The sequence below is a fragment of the Marmota flaviventris genome, chromosome 5 (genome assembly GCF_047511675.1).
Source record: "Marmota flaviventris isolate mMarFla1 chromosome 5, mMarFla1.hap1, whole genome shotgun sequence".
Classification (NCBI taxonomy): Eukaryota; Metazoa; Chordata; class Mammalia; order Rodentia; family Sciuridae; genus Marmota; species Marmota flaviventris.
In genome coordinates this window covers 32,376,473-32,401,053 of record NC_092502.1, presented here as the reverse complement: position 1 = coordinate 32,401,053, position 24,581 = coordinate 32,376,473, and the positions used below count along the sequence as shown (strand labels likewise).

Below are 24,581 nucleotides of genomic sequence, written 5' to 3'. Positions count from 1 at the left end.
TTTGGGACACATGTCAGAGGGAGAGCTGACAGATTTGTTGATTGATGGGATGGGAACATTGAGGTAAGGGGATGAATTAAATAATGAATGCTGGGGTTTTGCCCTGGTGTTGGTTTTATTTGTTGAAAGGTTGAGGGAGAGAAAGATGGTATTTTAGATCAAACGCTGAGTTCTATTTTGCTATCACAGACAGACTGAGGGGCAGGCACAGCGGGGTTAGTGATCCAGGCTGGGGGGGGCAACTTTGAAATTCATCAATGTATAAATGCTATTTAATACCACAAGGTCAAATGAGATCCCTAGAGAGTGTGAGAGGGTAGAGGGTAAGGACCGAAGCCTGCCTACTTTTAGAGATGGGAGGACCAGGACGGTGTGGTTACCTGTTTCCAGGGGGATGAAGAGCTGGATGTTGAGATTGACCTTGGGTTTGGCAATAAGGAGGACATCTGGGACCCTTAATGTGTCATTGGAACACTGAGGATGAAGGCATTGTGGGGATGGGTCCAAGAGAGCAAGAGGTGAGGAGGAGCTTTTTAGATGACTTTTGTTTGAAGGGGAGCAGAGAAATGCGATGATAGGTGAAAGGTCCAGGAGAGATTGGTCTGTTTGTTAAGGTGCTATGTTTGCAAGCCAATGGGAAAGGTCAGCTAGAGAGAGAGAAATTTATGATGCAAAAGAGGGAAGGGACTTTTAGAAGAAAAGTGACTGAGGAGTTGAGGGGGTCATTGGGTATCAGTGGAGGCCTGGCTTCTGATGGGGCAGAGACTTGGAGCTTTGTAACAGAAGGTGTGTGGAGAATGGGTATGGACGGAGATGTGAGGAAATGGATCTGATGGTGGGAGGATGAGGCAAGGTCAAACTTTCCAGTGGGGCTCCGTCATCACTCTGTCCTACAGACACCCGGCCTGGTAAGCCCACCTGCTACCCCTGGACGGGCAGGGTCTCCATGCAGTCAGTTGACTGGGGAGGGGAGGCCTGCAAGACTGAGTGTGACCATCTATGTCTAGTTATGACATAGAAACTGCTTCCTTTGCCTTTTTGGAAACCTTCCTCGTGTCAGGCTAGATGTGTGGCAGGTAAGCTTTAAAATATTGGGATGTGAGAAATCTCTTTTCCCTGTCTGGGACATTCATCTCTCTCTTTGTCTTGGGTACCTTCTTTAACTTATCTTTCAGAGAGAACCCTATAATGTATGCTTTGTCCAAGGACAAGTCTTGGTAAGAAAAATGCCTCCCGTTTTCTCTCCAAAGACTCCTCCGCCATCTGTCAGCTTGGAAATCTCCACATCTTGACCCACAGCAAATTGCTTCTCCACAGCACCGACATGGTGCCTGCCGTAGGAGGCGCATGCAGAGGCTCTGGCTAGCTGAGGGAACGCTCCATTACAGGGATGAATGAGCCAAATCTCATCCACTTCTCCCCATCTTCACAATTACAGCTCAGCCCCTTTCCTTTCCTCCCCTCCACGGCTGCTCCCAGTCATGACTCCATTATTTGCTGGAAGTCAGTGGTGTCTTCTTGGGAATCTCCTCCCAGGGTGGCTGCCCTTTCCTGTCTTGGAGGGGAGTCAGCTCCCCTGCATGGCATTTCAGGTCCACTAACACCTATTTCCAGCTTCATCTCCTACTGCTCCCACTTAGCTTGAACTGAACTAAACTCTTGGCCATTCTCCAGATGCATTCTGGGCTTTCCCAGGCTCACTTGCCTTGTTGGCACCACCTCACAGAGGAACTCGGCATTATGCAAATAGGCCTGGGACAGCTCAACGCACAGTAGGAGGAAAATCACTGTGAACCTTCCAGGCTTTACTTGCATCTCTGCCTGGCCCTGTGCTACCCTGCCTCTGAGGGTGAAGCCCATGTAGCAACTGGCCTGGACCCAGTGAAGGTGCCTGTTTAGGAGACTCTGGGCAAGGGTGGAACAGGGTACAAACTCACAAAAATGCAGACATTCCAACCAATACATAAGTAGGAGTGAAACTAAAGGTTTGAAAAATCATTTTCCATAGCTTGACAATATTTTCCATTTGGTGGATTGAGTTTTGGAGAATTGGTCTGCAGTCCAAATGTGAGGGGGGTGCTCTCACACCTTCCAGGGACCCACGGGCCCGCAGGAACTGCCCAACAGGCAGGCTGCCAAGATCCTTACAGGGCTGGCCATCCTGCTCTGATGCCATTGACAGGACTGTCCCCCTATGGAGAACAGGAAAATGGAGACCCAGAGAGTGACAGTGGCAGAACCAACACCCCAGTGGGATTTCTGATTCAGCAGAGCCCCCAGGGCCTAGTGCTGTCACCAATGTTCCTGATACAGTGTATCCTTTCTGGATACAGGAGAATGATTTCTCTTGGTCTTGGGTGTTTTGTTGGTGGATGTGGTGCCGAATGCTTTTATTGTTAGAATTGAACACTCTCATGCAGGACAGGAATGCTGCTAGGGTCCCTGGGCCCTGGGGCAGACGGAGCAGAAGTTAGCAAGCTGATGAATGGCTCCCCCATCAGGAGGTCTCTGTGTCCTGTGTGCATTCAGGGGACATGTTCAGGTTTCACCAGGGACAGTCACCCACCTTGGGAATATGTAGTGGAAACTGTGCTGGGCTCAGGCTGTTCCTCTTTTACACATTGTGAAAATAGGCTCTGGTTCAGGCTCAAGGGCCTCAAGTATTTGGGGGTCACCCTCTGGGAGATGAGATTGAGGCTGCTTTATAACCTCCCACTACATAAACAATCACGCAGATCCCCATGCCTCTCACTGTGTGCCTTCCTGCTCCATCTCCAGAGAACTCTAGCTTCACCCCTCAGGTACCTTGCTTGGTTTGGCTGTCTGCAGTGCCTCCATGTCCTTCTTAACCCATATCTCTATCTGTGCCAGGAGGCCCCACCTCAGTCTCCTTTTGCTCCCTACTCTGGCCCACCAGAAAGGAAAGTGTTCTGAGAAACTGGTCCCCTGAGGAAGGCTCAGTTGTCTGCAGCTGTTTCTTTGTCTCAAGTTTTAGTACCAGCTGTTTCCAGTGTCTCCTGACCTCTTCACACCTGAGCCCTCCCCTGCAGAGGTCTTGGGGAAGCTGCTGATGGAGACATCCACATGCCCTCAGCTCCATGGAGACATCCCACAGGACAGCTCAGTGTCCTTGCAAAGCAGTGGGAATCACTGGTGGCCACTGGCTCTTGCTTTCAGAGCAGAGTTACTGTCTTGGAACTTGACACCATATTTCTGGAATTTGTAGTTGGCCAGCCAGAGCTCTTGGAACCTGTGTCCACTCTCGATGGCTTGCCTTTATCCCTCATTGCTTCTCCCCAGCTGCTTCTCTTTCTGGGGCCCACCTTCATGACCTTTCTGGTCCCCTCACTCTCCTCCCCCACAGTTCCTGGTTCTGGTCACCTCCTTCCCAAGCCTTTTGGCTTGGCCTCTCCTGCACTCCCAGAGCCACAGGCCAGAGCCTCTCCACAGGCCTCCTGCCTCCAGGACCATGTCTTGGATATTCACCCTAACACCTGGGGACAGGAAGAGGATGAGTGTGAGCTGGCTAGTGTTCCATTTCCTGTTTCAGCCTCTCACCTTTCCACTGCCTGTGCCTTCTTGGGCTGGGAACACAGCCTTATCAGGGTGCCCTGTGCTAGGCTCTGGGGAGATCAGATGAGGGGGACCCCACATGAGCTTCACTGGCTCAGACAGGGGCACTTCATGGGGCATACTGGGGTAACAGTAGGAGTGGGTAGGGTCAAGGGTGACAGAACTGTCTACCTGGTTTCTTGTTGCCTCTGAGCACCTCATGTGGGACCCGGCACTCAGATGGATCCCCAGTGTTTATCTCCAATAAACATTAGCTAGATGCGAGGAAAAGGAGCTTTATAGGTGAGGGGGAGGAGGAAAATGAGGCTTCTAGGCTCAGGAGGGCAAAGGAGGGCAGGGGAGCCACTGGGAGCTGGGGATGCTGGGACTGGGGCAGGTGGTAGGAAATGGGGCACATGAGTCAGGGCAGCCCTGGGTCTCTAGGCCCTGCAGAAGGCACCAACCCTACTCCAAGTCCTTGGGGTAGCCCTAAGGGAACACATTGGGACCACACAGTGGAGGTGGTGAGGCAGCTGAGCTCAGGTGGTGGCTGAGCATGCTGCCCCAGCACTGAGAGGGGATACACTCCCAGGAGTCTTGTTTTGCTGTAGTGAGTGGTTGAGAGTTCACATGCCATCTCCCACCCATGCACTGGGGCATTGTTGACTGATTCCAAATAAAAAATTCTCCCTGAAGTTAGCAGCAGCCCCGCAAGTCCTGGTTTTGTTGTCTCCTGAACTCTGGTCCACAGTGGGGCTTCTGAGCCCTTTATAAGGATGAGTACACCATGGCTGTCCAGTATGGTGGTCCTAGGGCTGCTGATCCCAAGGGTCCTACCATCTGTAACTGCAGCACACCTATTCATCCCTCACAAGGCATTGTGAGACTTCCCAGCACTGGCCAGATGGCTCTAAGCACGCAGAATGGTAGAATCCAGGTTTGGGGACCTTTGCGTGCCAACGGGGGGTTCCGAGACCACACTGCATGCAAACCCAACATGGCTGCCAATTGCTGTTTCCTGGATCTTGACCTTGGGAGCTGAAAATGAATTTCTTGGCTTCTTGTGGTTCTACAGATGAGCCAGAGAGTAGACAGAGCTGCCCCGTGCTGCCCTAAAACAACACTGGCTTAATGAGCTCCCTGCAATGTCCAGTGAAGTGTGCCCATTAAAATGTATGTGGCTCAGAAGGCTCCAGGACCTCTCTTGGCTGGATAGCAGCCGAGGGCAAATGCCAGGGGAGCAGAGGGTCTGCCTGACTAGGGCAGGGTCTAGACAGCAGCTTCTGTCTCACCTCCTTCTCCTACAGCTGCCATCTGCATTGGCTCCTGACCTCGGAGAGAAGGCGGGGAGCCAAGAAGGCAGTGGAGCAGACTCCTTGGAAAGTCAGCAGAGCCTGGGAAGTGTGAGAGACACAGGCTTTTGGATCTCTTTGTTGTTTGTGGGGAAAAGGATGGGGTGATCTATGCCCAGCTCCTTACTAAGAAGTGGGGTCCTACACTGTGTTTGTCCCAGGAGCAAATGCTCTTGTGACCATGGTAAAGATTACATTGTCCTGTCTTTTCTAATTCACCATCTGCAGGCTCTCCTCTGCAGCTGCCTGCATGGAACCTACTGCAAGAGACCAGTGTGACCGAGAAGCCAGATGCTTACAGCATGAAGCATGTCTGGGGTGGGCATGGACTTCCTGTCTACTGACCACCATGTGGTTGGTCAGTGGTGGTTGTGGGGACATGGTACCAGCATCTGCACAAAGTTCACTTGGCATGCAGATGTTTTCCTGAAGACGTGGCTCCTACTCAAATCCTGGTCTGAGGGCTGGTGCTCTGTGCAAGACATCATCTTTGGAGTTTGCAGAGATGTGTGTGTAATGATGCTTTACTGTCACTTAACTTGCCACTGGTCCTTCCTTTAGTCTAAAATAATCTTTCTGAATTATGCACTTTCTTTGATGATATTTTGGCTGTAGTAGAAGCTACTAGTCCTTGGTAAAATGAAAGTTGGAAATCCTAACTAGGATTCAAAGTGTTTTTTTTTTTTTTTTAAATAACATTGTTTGTAAAATTTGGGAACCACAGGTATTGGTGTGAACTGGACACTCACACGTACCTCTCTCTTTTCTGTCAGTCTTCTAAGTCTGTGGTAGTAGGGCTGGCAGGTGGGTTCAATACAATTACCAAACCTGACTGGTTGGGCTGAGGGGCATTTGAGCCACATTCAGGATGAGCAGAAAAGAACAGCAAGGTCAATGCTCGGGGTCTGAAGCAACTTGGGGAGGAATCTACTTTTCTTAGCAATAGGCCTCTAACTTAAAGTGAGCAAGTTTGTATTTATAAAAGGGCCAAACCAGGGGGCTCAAATAAAATGTTAGCCACTATGTAGTAGTTCCTGAGAAAACCAGTTGACCATCACTTAAGCTTTAAAGCTTCAAAGCTTTGGGGGCTGGGGCTATAGCTCACTTGGTAGAGTGCTTGCCTTGCATGCATAAGGCCCTGGGTTCAATCCCCAGTACCACAAAAAAAAAAAAAAAAAAAAAAAAAGCTTCACTTTGAGACAACCTAGATGCCAGGGACATTACTTAGGCCCAAACTGAAAACCTACTCCACAGGCTTCAGGAGGAGTGCCATTCACCAAGGATGGAGGCTGGATTTCCTCCTCCCTGGAGGGTCTGAGCTCCAAGGTCATCAGGCTATAATACAGAAGATTTAGGGTTTTAAACACAGAGCTGGTCAAGGTTATGCCTCACCACATGATGGATAATGGACAATTGTATGTCAATTCCCAGAACTCCAGTGTCCTCCATTTCTATGCTGTCCCCTACTTTGGGTGAGATAAGCCACCACTCCCTAGCCAGGGAGTTCAAGAGGTTGGGCTGAGGCACACCTAAATTCTTGGAGATTGTCAAGTCTGGGAGTTCTGAGGCCTTTGCAGGTCAGATGGGAGTGGTGGGGGCCCAGGTAAGCTGTTTGTTCCCTCTAGGGAAAATTCCAAGTAGGAATCTCAGCTGCCTGTCCTGAGGTAGGGTGGAGGGACTGAGCTGTTTGGTTTTTTCTTAACTTGGCAAACCATAAGACAGAGAGACAAGAACCTGTCACTTATGGAGGAGTTGCTAGGTACCTGCAAAATCAGCTCCTTCAGGAAGCCTCTTGTGATTTTGTTGACGGTAGAGTTGAACAAATGGGCAAAGATGTCTTTGGCCGATGACACTAACTGCAGCATTATTTGTGGTGGAGAAAAACTAAGAACAACCAGAGAGCCCATCATCAAGGAGTGGGTTACATATATTATGTTTTGGTCTCAAATAAAATGTCATACAGCTATTGGAAAGAATGAGGTCCATCTCTCTGTACTGACTAGTTACACGGTTAAATGAGAAAAACAACTTATAAAACAGCAAGTGGAGTCTGATCCAAGGTCTAAACAATGATACCTGGGTGGGTGTTTATACATGTAGGAAAGAAAGCCTGGCTGGGTCCAAGCAAACTGTCAATGGTGGTTATCCCTCAAGCTTGAAAATACAAGGGGAGGGTGCAGCAGGGTTTATGTGCAGTTGTACAATATTAGCACTTATTGCTTTGAAACAAAAGATATTATTTCAAAATGAAAAGAAAGCCCTCAGGGACTCTCATTGCTATTTCAGGTTTTCATAGTGACCAGAAGGGACAGTGGGGATGAGTTCTTAAAAATTCATGCTTCTGAGGGGAGAAGGTGATGGTTTAGGGGAGGGGTGTATTTCCCAGCAGTTCCTTAGCACCAGGAAGACTGCTCCTCAGTGAGGTGGGGATCCAAGAGAACTCACTGAAATTGAATACTAGACAGTAAAAGAAACCATAAAGACACAGAAAGTTGGAAACTTCGAACATAACATGAGGAATAATACATTAGAGATGCACCAGCTTGAGGCTGCTGAGGGGAGGGGATGCGTCAGCACAGAGAGAGGAAAACGCAGGGGGAAATTTTTGGCTTGGGGAAACCCGTGGAATAGAGAGGGAAGCTGATCTTAATGGACCCAGAGTTGGTGGGGCAAGTTGTTGAGTGAAAAGCAACCAAAATTGTGCCATCCTGGGGCGGATAATTTGGCGGGTACTGGGGTGGCTGTTGCAGGAACCATTTATAAGCACTCTGAGACAGGGAGCAGAGGCAGGAGATTGTGAACTCATAAAGGAAGGTGCCAGGGACCCAGCAGTCACCAATTATGGGCCCCAGAGTGCCCTGAACCAGTGTGACTGAAATAGGTGCAAAGAGAGAGAGCATCCTGGCTCTGGAAACCAAGGAGAGAGAGCTCCCTCTGTTGCTGGCATCCTGTAAGAGCTATTGGGAAGACTCCAGTTAACTACGGGACAGGAGCATCTGCATTCCAGGTCTGCTCCTGGGTAATTCAAATCCATAGCAGTGAATGTGAAATCAGTGGAGGTTTAAACCCTACACCTTAAATATGGAATTTATGTGAGGCCCCTAAGACCCAGACACCCAGCAGAGATAAGCATCCACTGCTGACAGAGTTCCAAAGGACAGCCAAGACTCAATCCCTGTTGAACTTCCAGTTTAGAACTCGGCACCACCCCCACTACAGGGGTACGTGGTTTGTCAGCACTCCCAGTCTATCCCATCCTATACCAGAAGATGGGATGCTAAGGGCTACTATAACCAGCTAGGTGAGGAACACAAAGGAGCTAAACTTCACAACCCCTGGCCCTTGGCCAAGAACCAAATATAAACAAAAATAATGAAAATTCACCCTTGCCAACAGTTTTGACTGCCTCAGTAGAAACAATCCCTTTCTCATTAAGAATTTTTGGGCTGGGGATATAGCTCAGTTAGTAGAGTGCTTCCCTTGAATGCACAAGGCCATGGGTTCAATCCCTAGCACCACAGATACACAAAAAATAATTTTTATTTTTTTCTCTATTCCCCCCATTTTTTACTCTAGTTTTTCAAATTTTCAAGTTCCATTTCATTGCATTTATTCTTTTTTACTTTTCTCCATCCTGTGAGATTTCTGTGCATATGAGTGGGTGTTCTCACTGTGTAAATAGTTCAAAATTTATGTAAAAGTTATATATATATATATATATATATATATATATATATATATATATATATCATATATAATTATATGATATATGAATTATATGTTTTGTACATAATTTTTATATAACATAAATTATGTTTATTATATATTTATATAATTGTCTTTTATTTCAATTACTTTCTTCTTTACCAATTTATTATTTAGCCTTGGTTTGACTTAACTGGGGTAAAATTACTGTTTTGATCTTATATTTTTTGGTTTGTACCTTGGTTTTTGCTCCTCTTATTGTCCCTTCTTCACTCTTTTCCCTCACTAATAACCACATTTCCTATTTCCTCTTTTGCTTTTTTATTACTTTTGATTATTTTTTATTTCTCCTACTTTATAACCATCATCTGATACTTATCTCCTGCCTCTCCTCTATTCACTTTTTAAATATTTAAAACTTTCTCTTGCTTTCCTATGCTAATTTTCTTCACTTAAAGAAACTGTAATCCCACTATCTGATAGAACTATATGGTTTATGTAACTCCTATCCCATTCATTTTGTTGTGATTATTAATATAGTGGATGACATAGAAGACATCTGCTCTTTAATGCCTGATCTAGTTAATGTTCTTTTATTGTTGGTACTGATGTTAAATGCTGACCCCATCATTCCTATACAGGTGGCAATTAGTACTATGGATGTCAAAGTAGACACCAGACATTTATCTTTTTTTTTATAATTTAAAAAAATATTTATTTTTAGTTGTAGATGGACATAATACCTTTATTTTATTTATCTTTATGTGGTGTTGAGGATCGAACCCAGGGCCTCGCATGTGCTAGCCGAGTATTACACTACTGAGCCACAACCCTAGCCCTCCCGGACACTTATCTTAAGGCCCTACATCTGTTGCTAACATTAGTGCTATTCTTGGATCCCATCTCCCATCCTCTAAGAGACTGCAAAGTGACTGGGACACTTCAATTTCACAGAATAGAGATCCTGCTGCCAAACAATACTTAACAACTCAGTCCAGTAACAGCAAATTTCACCCCACAGTAAATCTAGCCCCATCTGAGCCTCAACATTACTTCATCATTTTGAATGGGGAGAAAAAATATCCAATCAACAGTCATGCCCCAAGGAAGAATAATCAAAGAGGGCCCTTAGGTCACACCTATGGAGAGATGTCCCAGATCTAAAAAAGAATAATACACACAAAAGGACATGTGTATAAATAGAAAGGGGAATACATCTCAGTTGATGCATGTCTTAAAAAAACCACAAAGGAACAGGCAAACAAATTTCTCTACAAAATTCACAATCCCCTGGGTCTTACTGATATGGAAGTGGATGAGATTCTGGAGAAAGACTATAAAAAACTGATTATTACAATGTTCAGTGAACTAAAAAAAGAGCTAAGAAATGAATTAAGAAAGCAAATACAGAAGATGGAAGACCATTTTGATAAAGAAATAGAGACACTAAAAAGAAACCAATTAGAACTCCTGGAAATGGAAGATACGATGAATCAAATTAAAAATTCACTTCAAAGCATCACCAAACAGATTAGATTGTGTAAAAAATAGAACTTTAGACCTTGAAGACAGAATTTCAGGTCTTGAAGACAGTGAATATGAATTAGAATACTCAGTATGCAATAAAGGGGGAAAAAAAGAAAAGATTATAATCAGAATATGTAAGAACTTTGGGATAGCATCAAGAGAACAAACATGGAAGTCATTGGGATAGAAGAGAACACAGAGATACATATTAAAGGCATTAAGAACATCTTCATGAGAGCAACTGAATAATGTCCCTATATTAGAAATAAGATAGACATCCACATACAGGAAGAATATAGAACACCAAATAGACAATATCAGAACAGAACCTCTCCAAGACACATCATAATCAAAACCCTAACATAGGAAATAAGGAAAGAATATTAAAAGCTGCAAAAGAAAGATGTCAGGTCATATTTAGAAGCAAACCTATAAGACTCACTTTTGGCTTCTCAACTCAGACCCTAAAAATTAAGAAGGGTTTGGAATGAGATATTACAAGCTCTAAAAGAAAATGATTGCCAGTTTAAGATTGTAATATCCAGCAAAGCAATCTTTTAAAATTGACTAAGAAATAAAAATGTTCCATGATAAGGATTAACTGAAAGAATCCATGACCAGTAAGGTAGCACTACAAAGAAAAAATACTTGAAGATATACTGCACACAAAGTTATCCAAAAACAAACCCCAAAGCTCCCAAATAGCTGAAAATCATTAGAAGAGCAGCCAACTAAATTAAAATTAAGACAGAATTAAATATAACAAACAAACTAAAATGGCAGGAAACAACAGGCACATATTCATAATTACAATGAATGTAAACAGTATCAACTCTCAAGTAAAAGACATAGATTAGCAGAATGGATTGAAGAGTAAGATCCAACCATATGCTATTTGCAAGAGATTTATCTCATAGACAAAGACAGTCATAGGTTGAAAGTAAAAGGATGAGAAAAAAATTTCATGCAAATGGAGTCCAAAAACAAGTGGAAGTAGATAGTCTCATATCTGATAAAGCAGATTTCAAGCAAAAATTAATCATAAGAGACAATGAAGTCTGTTGCATACTGGTAAAAGGAACAATCCAAAAAGAAGATATAATGATAGTAAATACATATGCCCCAAATGTACCTTACTTATCTAAAAAATATGTCTTGACATTACATCCCAAATAGACCCCATACAATAATACCCAGTGATTTCAATAAATCTTATCACCAATAGACATATTATCCAACATAAAATTAATAAAGAGATTTTTGACCTGAAAAATACTATAAATCAAATGGACCTAAGGGACATCTACAGAATATTTCACCCCCAAACAGCTGAATTTACTTTCTTCTCAGAAGTTCATGGTACCTTTTCCAAAATAGACCATATTCTAGGTCACAATATAAGTCTTAGTAAATACAAAAATATTGATATAATTCCATGCACCCTATCAGATCACAATAGAATGAAACTAGAAATTAACAGCAAGAAAAATAATAGAAACCACATAAACACATGGATATTGAATAATACTCTTTTAAATGAAGAATAGATCAAAGAACAAATGGGAAAAGAAATCAAGAATTTCTTAGAAACAAATAAGAACAGAGATACAACATGCCAAATCTCTGGGACAGTTTGAAAGCACTCTAAGATGAAAATTTATAGCATTGAGTGCCTACATTAAAAAAATAGAAAGATCCCAAATAAATAAGCTATGTTCTACCTTGAGGTCTTAGAAAAGGAATGAACTAATTCCAAAATCAGTTCAAGAAAAGAAATTATTAAGATCAAAGCTGAAATTAATGAAATCTGGAATAAAAAATAAAATACTCTACAGGATCAATGCAACAAAGAATTGGTTCTTTGAGAAGATAAATAAGATTGATAAACCCTTACCCAAATTAACAAAAAGAAAGAGGGAAGAGACCTAAATAAACAAAATTAGAGATGCAAAATGTGACGTCATACTTCTGAAATCCAGAGGATCATTAGAAACCATTTTGAAAATTTATACTCCAATAAGCTGGAAATCTAGAAGATATAGATTAATTTCTATACACATATGACCATCTCAGATTGAACTAGGAAGATATAGAAAACCTAAACAGAACAATATCAATTAATGAAATTGAAACACCAATTAAATGTCTTCTAAAAAAAGATCAAGGGATTTTCATCTGAGTTCTATAACACCTTTAAAGAAGAACTAAAACTAGTCTTTCTCAAATGATTCTATGAATTGGAAAGAGAGGGAACATCTTAACCACATTCTAGGAAGCCAGTATAACCCTGATATCCAAACCAGGAAAACACATATCAAGGAAAGAAAACTATAAACCAAGATCCCTGATAGTACAGATGCAAAAATCCTTATAAAAATATTAGCAAGCTACATTAAAAACACATAGAAAATAATACACCATGTCAAGTGGGTTTCATCCCAGGGATGTGAGGTTGGTTCAACATGAACAAATTGGTAAATGTAATTCACCACATTAAATAGAAAAACATGACCTCTCAAAAAACACAGAAAAGGCCTTTGATAAAGTCCAGCACCCATTCATATTAAAAATGCTAGAGAAACTAGAGATAGAAGGAGGTTACCTCAACATTATAAAAGCTATTTATGACAAAACAAGGCCAACATCTTACTGAATGGAGGAAAAGTGAAAGCATTTCCTCTAAAATTAGGAACAAGACAAGGATGTCGACTCTTACCACTCCTATTCAACACGGTTCTTGTAACTCTAGTTAGAGCAATTAGGTAAGAGAAGGAAATTAAATGGATACAAATAGGAAAAAAAGAAGTCAAACTATCCCTGTTTTGCTGATAACATGATCCTATGTCTAGAAGACCCAAAAAACTTTGCCAGAAGACTTCTAGAGTTGAGAAATGAATTCAGCAAAGTAGAAAGATAAAGGTCAGCAGTCATAAGTCAATAGCTTTCCTATACTCTGTGATTTTGTTGAGAAAGAAATCAGGAAAACTATCCCATTCACAGTCAGGGGAAAAAAAAACTTTGAGAATTAATCTAATCAAAGAGATAAAAGATCTCTACAATGAAAATTATAGAACACTGAATAAAAATTGAAGAACACTTTAGAAGATGAAAAGACCCTCCATAGATAGGCAGAATTAATATTGTCAAAATGGCCATTCTATCAAAATCAATATACAGATTCAATGCAATCCACATAAAACTACCAATGACATTCTTCACCGAACTAGAAAAAAATCCTAAAATTCATTTGGAAGAATAAGAGACCCAGAATAGACAAATTATATCTTGACTAAGAAGAGCAATGTCAGAGGCATCATAAAACCTGATCTCAAATTATACTACAAAGCTATAGTAATAAAAAGTGCATCGCATTGGCATCAAAAGACCAATAGAATAGAATAGAAGACACAGAGACAAATCCACATCCTTATAGTCATCTGATACTTGGCAAAGTTACCAAAAATATATGTTGGAAAAAAGACAGCCTTTTAAACAAATGGTGTTGGGAAAACTGGATGTCTATATGTAGAAGAATGAAACTAGATTCCTCTCTCTCTTCCTGCACAAAATTCACATCAAAGTGAATCAAAAACTTAGGAATTAGGCAGAAACTTTGCAATTTCTAGAAGAAGACATTGGGTCAACACTCCATCATATTGGTAGAAGCACTGACTTCTTAACAAGACCCCTGTAGTTCAAGAAATAAAACTAAGAAACAATAAGTGGGATGCCATCAAATGAAAAACCTTCTGCATAGCAAAGGAAACAATTAAGAGTATGAAAAGAAAACCTACAGAATAGGAGAAAATTTGCCAGCTATTCCTCTGAGAGGGATTAATATCCAGAATATATAAAGAACTCAGAAAGCTTAACACCCCAAACCTAAATAACCCAATCAATAAAGGGACAAAAGAACTAAACAGACATTTCTCAAGAGAAGAAACTCAAATGGCTAACAAATATAGGAAAAAATGTTCAACATCTTTAGCAATTAGGGAAATGCAAATAAAAACTACCCGATTTCATCTCATTTCTGTCAGAAAATACAAATAATAATAAATGCTGGTGAGAATGTAGGGGAAAAGGTACACTCATACATTGTTGATGGGAGTGCAAACTAGTACAACTACTCTGGAAAGAAATATGGCTATTTCTCAAAAAACAAGGAATGGAACTACCAAGTGAACTACCCAGCTGGAACTACCCAGCTCTGCCCTCCTTGGTATTTTTCTGAAATAATCAAAGTCAGCATACTGTAGTGACACAGCCACATCAGTGTTTATAGCAGCACAATTCACAATAGCCAAATTATTGTGATGCCCATCAATATATGAATGAATTAAGAAAATGTGGTATATTGGGCTGGGGATATAGCTCAGTTGGTAGAGTGTTTGCCTCGCATGCACAAGGCCCTGGGTTCAATCCCCAGCACCACACACACACACACACACACACACATGAATGTGGTACATGTACACAACAGACTTTTACTCGGCTGTGAAGAATGAAATGCTTCATGGCATTGAAGGTAAATGGATGGAAATGGAGAACATCATGGTAAATGAAATAAGCCACACTCAGAAAATCAAGGGTTGAATGTTTTCTCTCATTTGAGGAAGCTAGAGCAAAATAAGGGAAAAAAGAGAAGGGATAGGATGTCATAAAGAAGGGAAGATCAGTGATGTAGAAGAAGGAGATTGAGAGATAGGGAGTAGAGATGGAAAAGAGGAAATGTAGAAGGAATTTAACAAAATTATGCCATGTGCATATATATATGGTATATATAAATATACCATAGTGAGTTCAACCTTTATGTGTATGTAGAAAGCACCAATAAAAAGTAAACTAGTGAAAGGAAGATCAATAGAGCAGAGGAAGGAGAATGGGAGAGGGAGGAGGGGAGGGAAATCAGAGATGGGGAAACAGGGACTAAAATGGAGTAAAATCAAGGGCTATGTATGATTTTGTCAAAATGACCCCAACTACTGTGTACAATTATAATACTCTCATAAAAAACAATTTCATGTTATTAGGGCTCGATTGGCTTGCATCTCAGTGGTAGAGCAATTGCCTAGCATGCAGGAGGCCCCAGGTTTCATCCCCAGCACTGCAAAAACAAACAAATAAACAAACAAACAAAGAAAATAAAACTTGTGCTTGTTTGTGTTCTGCTCAATGTTCTGGTCCAACCCCCTTTCCCTGCTCCCATCTGAGGTCTGTGGACCTGTTAATCCTATTTGCCTTGATCTGACTTGGAAGTTGGAGAATTCTTAGTGCGTCCTCCCTTATTTCACTAGGCTGCTGGCTGCAGCGTGACTGTGTCTTGGACTTTTATTGATATTGGTTCGGTGAATACTGAGCTTGTAAAGCTGACAGAGAGAAGCCGTGGAATTTGCTGGCATCTATCACTGACTAGCAACTTCTGAATGGAATCCTCCAAGCTCAGAGACCTGCTCTTCTTCTCTATCTCCCTCCCTCTCCGGGTTTTTAATTTAGGTCAACCTTCCCTGGTAGCCCCTAACTCAATAAAATGTGTGAGCCTACCATGGCCCTTCCTGCAAGGTTCCGCCTCATTATCTCCATAATCCAACATGGAGCTGGGAAGAAGAACACAGCCGCTCTCGGGATGATTTAACAGGACGTTTTAATGATGTATTGAAAATGAACATTGACCCCAGGTAAGAGGTGCTAAACTGATACTTTGAAGTACACCCTCCATTTCGCTCTGATGGACTCTCCTCTTTAAATCACCGTGTTGTCATTTTTATGATGCCGATCTAGCTATTGAGGCTACAGGCCTGTGAAATGTCATATAAAAAAGCCAATAAGAAAAAAATAAAATTAAGTTGCGGGGAGCGTGCATTAGCATTTCAAAAATGTTCTGTTGCATGATGCCATTATTCTCTCTCTATCAAGGGGCACCGGGATCCCGTCCTCCCATAAAGAGACTGTGCCACAGAATGTATTAGCGCTCCATTCCTGAACCGGTGTGGCGGCTGAAGGGCATAGCTACGATAATGGTGGAATACATTCTGGACTAAAGTTGATAGGACACTGGGGCTGTCTACCTCCTCTGATGACAAAGTCTTGATTGCTTCTCTCCTGGTTGGCTCAGGCCTGTTGGCTTTCAGAGTTTTGACAAATTAATGTTTTCAGCACTTCTTCCCTGGAGAAAAGTGAGGAATGAAATCTGTTGAGGTGAGGGTCTGACTCTGGTGTTTCAGGGGACAAGTTGGGAGGGAGCTGGGAATCTGTGAGGTAGGGCCACCCCCACCCCATACTCCCCTGCCTTGCAATCTGTATCCAGCCCTCCTCCCTATTAACCTAAGTCCCAGAACCACTTGAATTGCTGGATCTAGGGTTGAGTAGCTTTAACGGTTTCTATCTTAAAATCTCCCAAAGGACCCTGTGTTGAAGGCTTGGTTGCCAGCCCGTGGCATTGTTGGCAGTAGTGGAACCCACAGGAAGTGGGGCCTTGTGTGAGGAAGTTGGGTCATAGGAGGGCATATTGGGACCCCTGTCCCTTCCTCTCTCTTTGTTTCTTGGCCAGCATGAGATAAACAGGTTTCTTCCGTCATGTGTTTTCACCATGTGCCTCTATGGGCCCACTGTGACAGGGCCAAGTGACCATAGACTAAAGCCTCTGGAAAAATGCAAGCCCAAAATAAACCTTTCATCCCTTTAAGTTGATTTTTCTCAGGTATTTTGTCATCATGACAGAAACCTGACTAACACGATGGGCATGACCAGCGGGGCCATATGGAAAGAAGGGATTAATAGTTCACACGGGTCAAATCTTCGGGATGGGCAGCCTCTTGCAAACACTTACTTCCTTGCTCAGAGCTCAAACAGCTGTTTCTCTGAGGGGATTGTCCAAGCTAACTTAGGGTCAAGTTAGGGTTGCTTCATGAGCTTGGCTTCCAGGCCTGGTTTGAGTCAGATAGAGGGACAGTGGCTTCGAAGTGAGGATGCCCTCTCAACACTTGTTAACCTACAAGAGCACTCTTAGTTTCCTTGGCAACTGTGGGAAATGCAATTCCTTTCTATGGCTCTGAATTTGCCAAATTGGGGAAGATGAAGCTAGTGTTCTGGTAGGTGATCACACTGAACCACTGAGACAATGGCAATGCTTTATCTGGAGCTTTTTAGGAAGCTGACTTATTCCCCAGGAGCCATTGGCTTAGTGGAATTCCACTGTGTTTTGTTCCAATGTGATGTGCTACAAAAGGCACTTTGGTTGGGGGGATCTTTCATTTGAGAAGATGCCTCAGCCAGGTTTTTTGCAGCATGGGTTTAGGAAATACCAAACTCAGCCCAGGAAGGTGGCCGGAGCAGGCCACCAGGGCAGCCCAGGGTGGGGTGAGCACAGACCTGTTCTAAATGTCCTGCCAGAGTGGCTTAAAAAAAAACAAAAAACTGTACTCAGCATCAAGTCCAGCAAGTAAGATTCTGCTCTGAATTGAATTTTATCCTTAATGAGATACAAAGTCCCTTCTGTTCTCTGTAACAGAGACCTTGAGAGTTTTTATTAGCGAGTGAAACAAAACTTTCACTGTTTTCACGCTTCCTACTAACAGACTGAATCATAACCTGAATTTTTATGCAACTAATTATGACTGCCACTTGGGCATGAAAGATTTATAAGATCAGAAAAGAAACTACATGTGTTATCTCTGGGCAGGTGGGGGATGAGCTGCGTAAGGAAGTTAATCAGTTTTCTAGGTCATACAAAAGGCACCTGCTTGGTGCTTGCTGGTGCAGCCAGTGTCAATGGTTGGTGGGGAGGGAAGGACTCAGGGGTAGCCCTCCCATGATGCTCTCTGGAGCTGCCTTTTTCTCTGGTCAACAGCCAGCTGTGGCCATGAGGGCTTTAGATTCTAGACCTGCTCCCAACACCCCGCTCCCAGGCTTCCTAAGACCACTGCTGGACTGAGTTCTGCAAAAATGAAGACACACTGAGCTGAGTTGGTTAAGGGGAAACGAGACATTGCGGGGGACGCGGAGCATGAGTGGTGATAGACTCCACCAGGAATGTCAATTCTATGGTTACAATGAAAGCCAGAATTCTAATTTTTCCTCTTAAAGTTTCATTTCAGTTAAAAACAAGGACTGGGAATTAACTACCCAGCTAAGTGTTGAAGCCACAGGCACGAGTGCTTGAATAGAGGCAACGGCTCAGGGAACACTCACACTCCTTAAAGTGCTAGGGTATTGTTGATCTGCGGAAAAAGCCACTTGCTTAGAGTGGCAGTAAGGAGGGTACAATGGAGAGGGGGCGCCCTGGGAGCAGGAAGTTGTGTGTATGGGGCCGTGATGCGTGGTTAGCGACACCGCCATGTGTGGAGGCCCATGACTGATTAATATACATAGGCTTGTTCATTTACTCAGCATTATGTTTAATCATTTAATTTCGCAAGAGTTTTCAGATCTTTTAATCATCCTAATATTCTTCTCATTGCAACATATTACTAAGCTGTTAGTTCAATTCAATTAAAAAGTGTCATCCAAAAGTAATTTATTCTATGGGCATCGTTAAGTGGGTACCCCAGATATGTCTGCGGTTTAGAGGAATAATAACTCTTCCGATTTTATTAGTCTGTAAACGAGCGTTCTGCGTTAGCCCTGAAGGAGACAGTGCAAGTGTCTGCTGGCATTGACGGGGCCACAGGTCTCCGACTGCGTCTCTGGATTTTATACTGGGACTCAAAAGAGAATGTGAGGATCTGAACCATCTGTTAGTGCTTATAAATCTCAGGTGCCCCTGAAAATGTAGTTTAACTTTCTGATCCTGACAGTATTCATCCTAGTACAGCTTTTAAGTACCCCCTTTGGGGGCTTCTTGCCAGGGGTTCCCATCCCCTCTGTCTCCCTCTTCAGGAGCGTGGAGAGGAGGCCATGGAGAGCCACAGTTCAGGAAGCACCTGCTAGGACAGAGTTTAGTCCCCTTGCCCCTCGTCACAATCCTGACCTTCTGGTTGACTTTTGAGACATTTCCTCTGTCTTCTATGGAGAAGTGTTGTTCCTGGAAATGGGATGCAAAACCATCTATCTAATTTACATTTCCTGGCAGTTACCCAACACAGTAGGAAGAAACAGTTGATGCTAAATTTTAATAATAAACCTTATTTAACTCTCTATGTTTAAATGTTATCATTTAAATATGTGATCAATGTAAAAGTTAGCTAATGAAACATTTTACTCTTTTCCACATAAGGCTTCAACATCTGCTGCGTATTTTATGCTTGTGGCCCCACCTTAGTTTGGACTGGCTGGATTTTGGGTGCTCAATAGCCGCATGTAGCTATGTAGACATTTGCGGTTGGGGATAATAGGACAAACACGGGCTCTAGAATTGGACTGGAGATACATCCTGAGGCCTCAGGCCTGGGGGATTCATCTGGATCCATAGCACTTCTTGATTGAGAAGGGAGCAGCTGGGGCCAGCATCACCTGGGACATTTGCCTGCAGACTCTGGTGGCCCTGCTCTTGGTGTGTGTCTTACACAGAGCTGGCCCCTGATGGATGACTTCTGAGACTCATCTCACCCTGAGGTGGCAGGAACCCTGAAGGCCCAAGAAGGGGTGACTGGCAGAAGAAACAGCCACAGAGTTGCAGGTGACCTTGTGTCCTTGTGCACAGGTCTTTGAGTAGCCAGCAGGGAAAGGAGGAATCCACTCCAGAGTTAAAAACCGATGCTAACCAGGAGGGGTCCTTATCTGCCTGTCATTCCCAGTCCAAGAAGGTCCCTTCTGCCTCTCTGCCAGAAGTCCAGCCCTGAGAGTGGGATTCCTGAGCTCAGGGAGGCTTACTCTTTATCCTGCTGTGCCCCAGGAGGAAAGATGTACTCTCCAAGGATGCTTGGGATATTAACTTTCTTTGGCAAACCCCTCACCATGGCCAAGGGATGATGGAGTTGTTTGCAGACATGCACTCTGGGCAGACAGTTGTTACTTGAGTCTGGTGACAGCAGCCAGAGGCAGTTTCCATTTTCTAGAACTTTGAGCAGTTAATCCCTTGGGTCTATCTTCTGTCTGGTCCAGCTGAGGAGCTTGAGAAGTCAGGGACAAATAAAGAGACCTTGTGAAATCTCAATGCCCTTCTTTGCTCTTGCAGAATGTTCTGGTTGTTAATATCTCACCCTCAGAAAAGGGCTATCTGTGCTGTTTTGTAAGAGAACAGCAATAAAAAGGGAAATTAAATTAGCAACTCCGCATGAGCTTCTAATCCATTAAGGTGTCTTCAACTCCATAACCTGTTAACTTAAACTCCGGCCATCTACTTAAGTGGTTTCCAGAAAATAGTAGCATTCCATCTGGACCCATTTTTCATCCATTACGATAAGAGTGATAGAATAACTTGGGGCAGAAGCCTGGGGGAAGAGGGTGGGGTAGGTTGCACACCCTGCCCATGTGACCCCACATGCTAATCCTTCCTCCACACACAGTCCTCGCTCCAGAGCACACACCCGCCTCCGAGAATTAGTCAAATACAATTACACACATGAGGTGGCCTCTCCAACCTCTGTTAAATAATAGGAAGATTAAACTGTCTGTGGAGGAAAACATCACAAAGAAAAACCGTGCTTGGTAACAAGGACAGGGTACCGGTAATGGCTGCTAACAATTATTGAGTGTCAACTGTGTACATGACTCTGTGCTATGCATTGATAGGACCTGCTACACAATTTGCACTGTGCAGGGCAATGTGAAATTGTGGAACCCATCGTTAAAAAATTATTCAGAATTTTGAGATGTCAATAGCAGAGCCTGAGCCCACGTGTGGTGTTCTTCTGACCACACAGGTGGCATCCAGGAGGTGATACATGTATCCATGGAGTTAATTCTCACAACAAATCTTATTACACCTCCCTTTTACAAAAAGGGGAGTGCAGGAAGAAGGTTTCTGAATGGAGAAGAAGTGGTGGAAGGGCTGAGTAGCCCCCCTGCATGTGGTTCAGTTGCAGAAAACACCAGAGACCTGCCGCAGCCTGCCCCAGAGTCGTGCTGTGAGCACTGATTTAATTTCAGGAAAACAATATCATTTGTCCCATTAAATTAATGTTGTTAATTTGAAGTTTATTGGCTTTGTACTTTGTTTTTATTTCATTTATAAATTTGTTTTAGCTTTATGGTTGTAATAGAGCACTACGCATAAGGCACATGTACCTAGTTTTATGCTTGTGCATATTTAACTAACATTATACTAAACATAATTTAAGTGAACAGACAGGAAACCACATATCCCCTTTAAGTGGGGTCTGCATGTTTCTCCAGGAGGGTAATCCCGTCCCCCAAGGTGGGAGCCATAGAGGTGCTGGCAGCTCTGCCCCTCAGGTCCCTGCTGGCTGGGGGCCCCAGAGGAGGGTGGAGAGGGGTGCAGCAGGTGGCTCCTCTGAGCAGGTAGCTGTCCAAAGACTGGGAATTTAAGGCACCTGGAAAGTCTGTCTGTCTCTGACTTCCCTCCTGGTTGCTGTTCTATATCTTTCCTTTGGCTCAGGATCCCTTAGCTCAGTGACACAGATTCCTGGAGAGTGACTCTGGCCCAAAGGCAGGAGGGGCCTGTAGGAACACCCAGAACCAAAGGCTGTGGTGGAGGGAATAGTCACTACTCCTCAAGGCTGTATCCCTAGCTGACTCTGACAGGTGCCTTGTGGCCAGAAGCCAGCCCTCCCAGTTATGGTCTGGATATGAAGTGTCACCCAAAAGCTCATGTGTGAGACAATGCAAGAAGGTTTAGAGGAGAAGTGAGATCCTTAATCCATGAAGGGATTAACTGAGTGGTAAGTGACGGCCAGTAGGGTGTGGCTAGAGGAAGTGGGTCATTGGGTTTGTGAGGCATTGAGGTACATAGTTTGTATCTGGCTAGTGGAGTCTCCCCTCCATTTCCCTCCATCACATTCTTCCACTATGATGTTCTGCTTCACCTCCGGCCCTGAGGAAGCGAGTGGGCCTGGTATGGATAGAGACCTCTGAAAACTTGAGCCCCCAAATAAACTGTTCCTCCTTTATAGTTATTCTGGTTGGTCTTTTAGTAACAGCAACAAAAACCTGACTAAAACACTCCCTATCCCAACCCCTGCCCGCCACAGTTAATTCTCCCCTCTAGCAACAGGAGCATGTTTAAGACTAGGAATGAATATTTTGTTATACTCTTGACTGGCAATTTTACACAAAGATGTATTTCACAAAGAAAATGCATATTAAAGAACTGCACAGGAACATTCATAGGAGCATTATTTATAATTTCCCCAAACTGGAAACAACTTTAGGTGTATCAACCGTGGCATGTTCTTCCAAAGGAATATTATCATGATGAGAAGGAAGAGATCTATAGATGAAGTTAACAAGAGACAACTCTCGCAGGCAGTTTTGAGCAAGCAGCTAGACGTAAAAGGCAGTCGATTTCACTGATATGAAGTTCCTAAAACAGGCAAAATTACTCTGAGGTATTAGAAAGGCAGGAAAATCATCATGCTATGCTGGGAGGTAGAAGGGCAGGAGGGAGGGTGTCTGGCATGTTCTATTTCACTGGGGTAGTGGTCAGCTGGGAGTGCTCCTCACTGAGTCACATGCTTTTCTGTCTGTGTATAAGTCACTTCTGTGGTAGTTTTTGAAATGACTGAAATATTATCAGACGAAACATACGGCTAACTCTAACTGAAACATATATACATAAACAAAATATCTTGCTATTTCCCATTAGTTCTCTTCTCTTTTCCCCTGGAAGGTCCTGCATAGAGGTCAGGGGACTCTTAGGCCTGGGCTGCCCTTTGGGCAGCTGTCCTATTAATGAGGACTGCTCTGGGGGATCCTGGAGGTCCTGGGTTTTCTCCAGGTGAAGCTCTGAGGATTCATTTACCCAGGATACTTGGTGCTGATGTGAAGCTAAAGAACAGCCAGTCTGGGGCTAGGCATCCCACCACCTTCTGCCCATTCCTGTGACCAGAGCTGTACATTCCTCTGGGCTCAGTCCCAGGGCCTGGCCCCATCGTAGCACCTACTTCACAGAGGTAAAAATGGATCCCAGGAACATTAAGAGGTCCACAGGGATGTTCCCAGGGGCACTCTAGAATATCGGTGGTGATAGCTGTTCTCTCAGCCAATGCTAGATTAATCACATCAATTAATGTAGGGCCATTTAGCAGCATTGAGGAATTCCCCCATGTGGCTAAAAATGCCAGTCCACAGGGGGCCAGTCACTCCCCCAATCCTGTCCAAAGACCTGTCTCCCCCTCTGCTTCTGGGTGTGAGGTGGCACGTGTGTTTGGAGCAAGAGGGACCTGGTGAAACCCTGTGTAAGTGCTGCAGTGCAGCCACATGGCAGGCACCCTCCACGGAGCTCCCCACTTTCTGCCATTCATTAGATACTTTCTTGGTCCTACACCCCACTTGCCCCCCAGCCACAGGGAGAGTCCTTCTGCTCTCAGGTGCCTCTGATGAAACGTTCTTTCTCACCTTCCATCAAGGCTGACCCTGGCTTATGCTTCCTGTTCTGTCACGAGTTAGACAGATTTTAACGAGGACGTCCCTCTTTCCAACTTAGTCTCAGGGAGCCAAGATCTGTTCCTCTGATGCTCTAGAAGGCTGGCCGAGCACAGGCTCATTCCAGAAACCCTTGGGGCCAACACAGGAAGTCCTCAGTGGGACAGTGAGCATCAGGTGTTGGCTCAGAGGGATGTGTCAGGAGGGGAGTAGCCCTCCCTAGAGCTCTGCAGGTCATTCCAACCTGGAAGACCCCCACCACTTCCTGACAGCAGGACTTTAGACACAGGACACCCGGGAGGGAAGGATCCTTAAAGACCATCTGACCCTCCACACCTCCAGGGATGAGTAAACTAAGGTCCAGAGGGCGAAGGAGCCTCAGATGCACAGGGAACTAGCAGCCTCGCTGGGCCTGAAACTCAGGCCCTGGGATCCCAGAACCAGGCAGGGTGCTGGGCACCATTCCCTGGAGAGGCACTGGGCAGCCCGACCCTTCACCAGCTCAGGTCAACACAGGACTGAGCTTATGAAAAAGCAGCCTCTACCTCAGAGCAAAGCCTGTCCAAGGAAGGGACATGACCTTTGTCCTTGGAAAGACCCACAGAGCACTCCTAGGCACATTCCCACCCTGCTAAGTGGTTTATCTACAAATAACAGGAGAGATCTGCTGCGCCAGGTGTCCCTGACTCAGTCAGGCTAGGTGGGGATCCATAGCAGCCCCCTAGCAGCCACCAATCAGCATGAGACAGGGAAATACCTGGGATGCCAGATGACCCTCCCAGTAGTTTATGGTGGTTGATAACGTGTTGGGAAACCACGTAGTTCAGCACGTACACCCCTCATGAGTTAAGCCAATCAGTTCAAATGAATCCCCCTCTTGTAGTAACCAATCACCCCTACCCAACTTGTTCCCGCCAGTGAATGTGCTAATCATGTTTTAGAGTTGTTATTTGATTTTCCCTC

At 44.0% G+C, this 24,581-nt stretch overlaps 1 protein-coding gene and 1 non-coding gene across 2 annotated transcripts in view; one reads left to right on the top strand and one right to left on the bottom strand.

Moving 5' to 3' along the window:
- Fstl4 (follistatin like 4) overlaps window positions 1–24,581 on the bottom strand; it is a 403,135-nt gene that overhangs the window by 62,268 nt on the left and 316,286 nt on the right. The window lies entirely within an intron of this gene.
- On the top strand, window positions 14,501–14,574 carry Trnaa-cgc (transfer RNA alanine (anticodon CGC)). Its single transcript has one exon. It is a non-coding gene; the product is annotated as a tRNA-Ala (tRNA).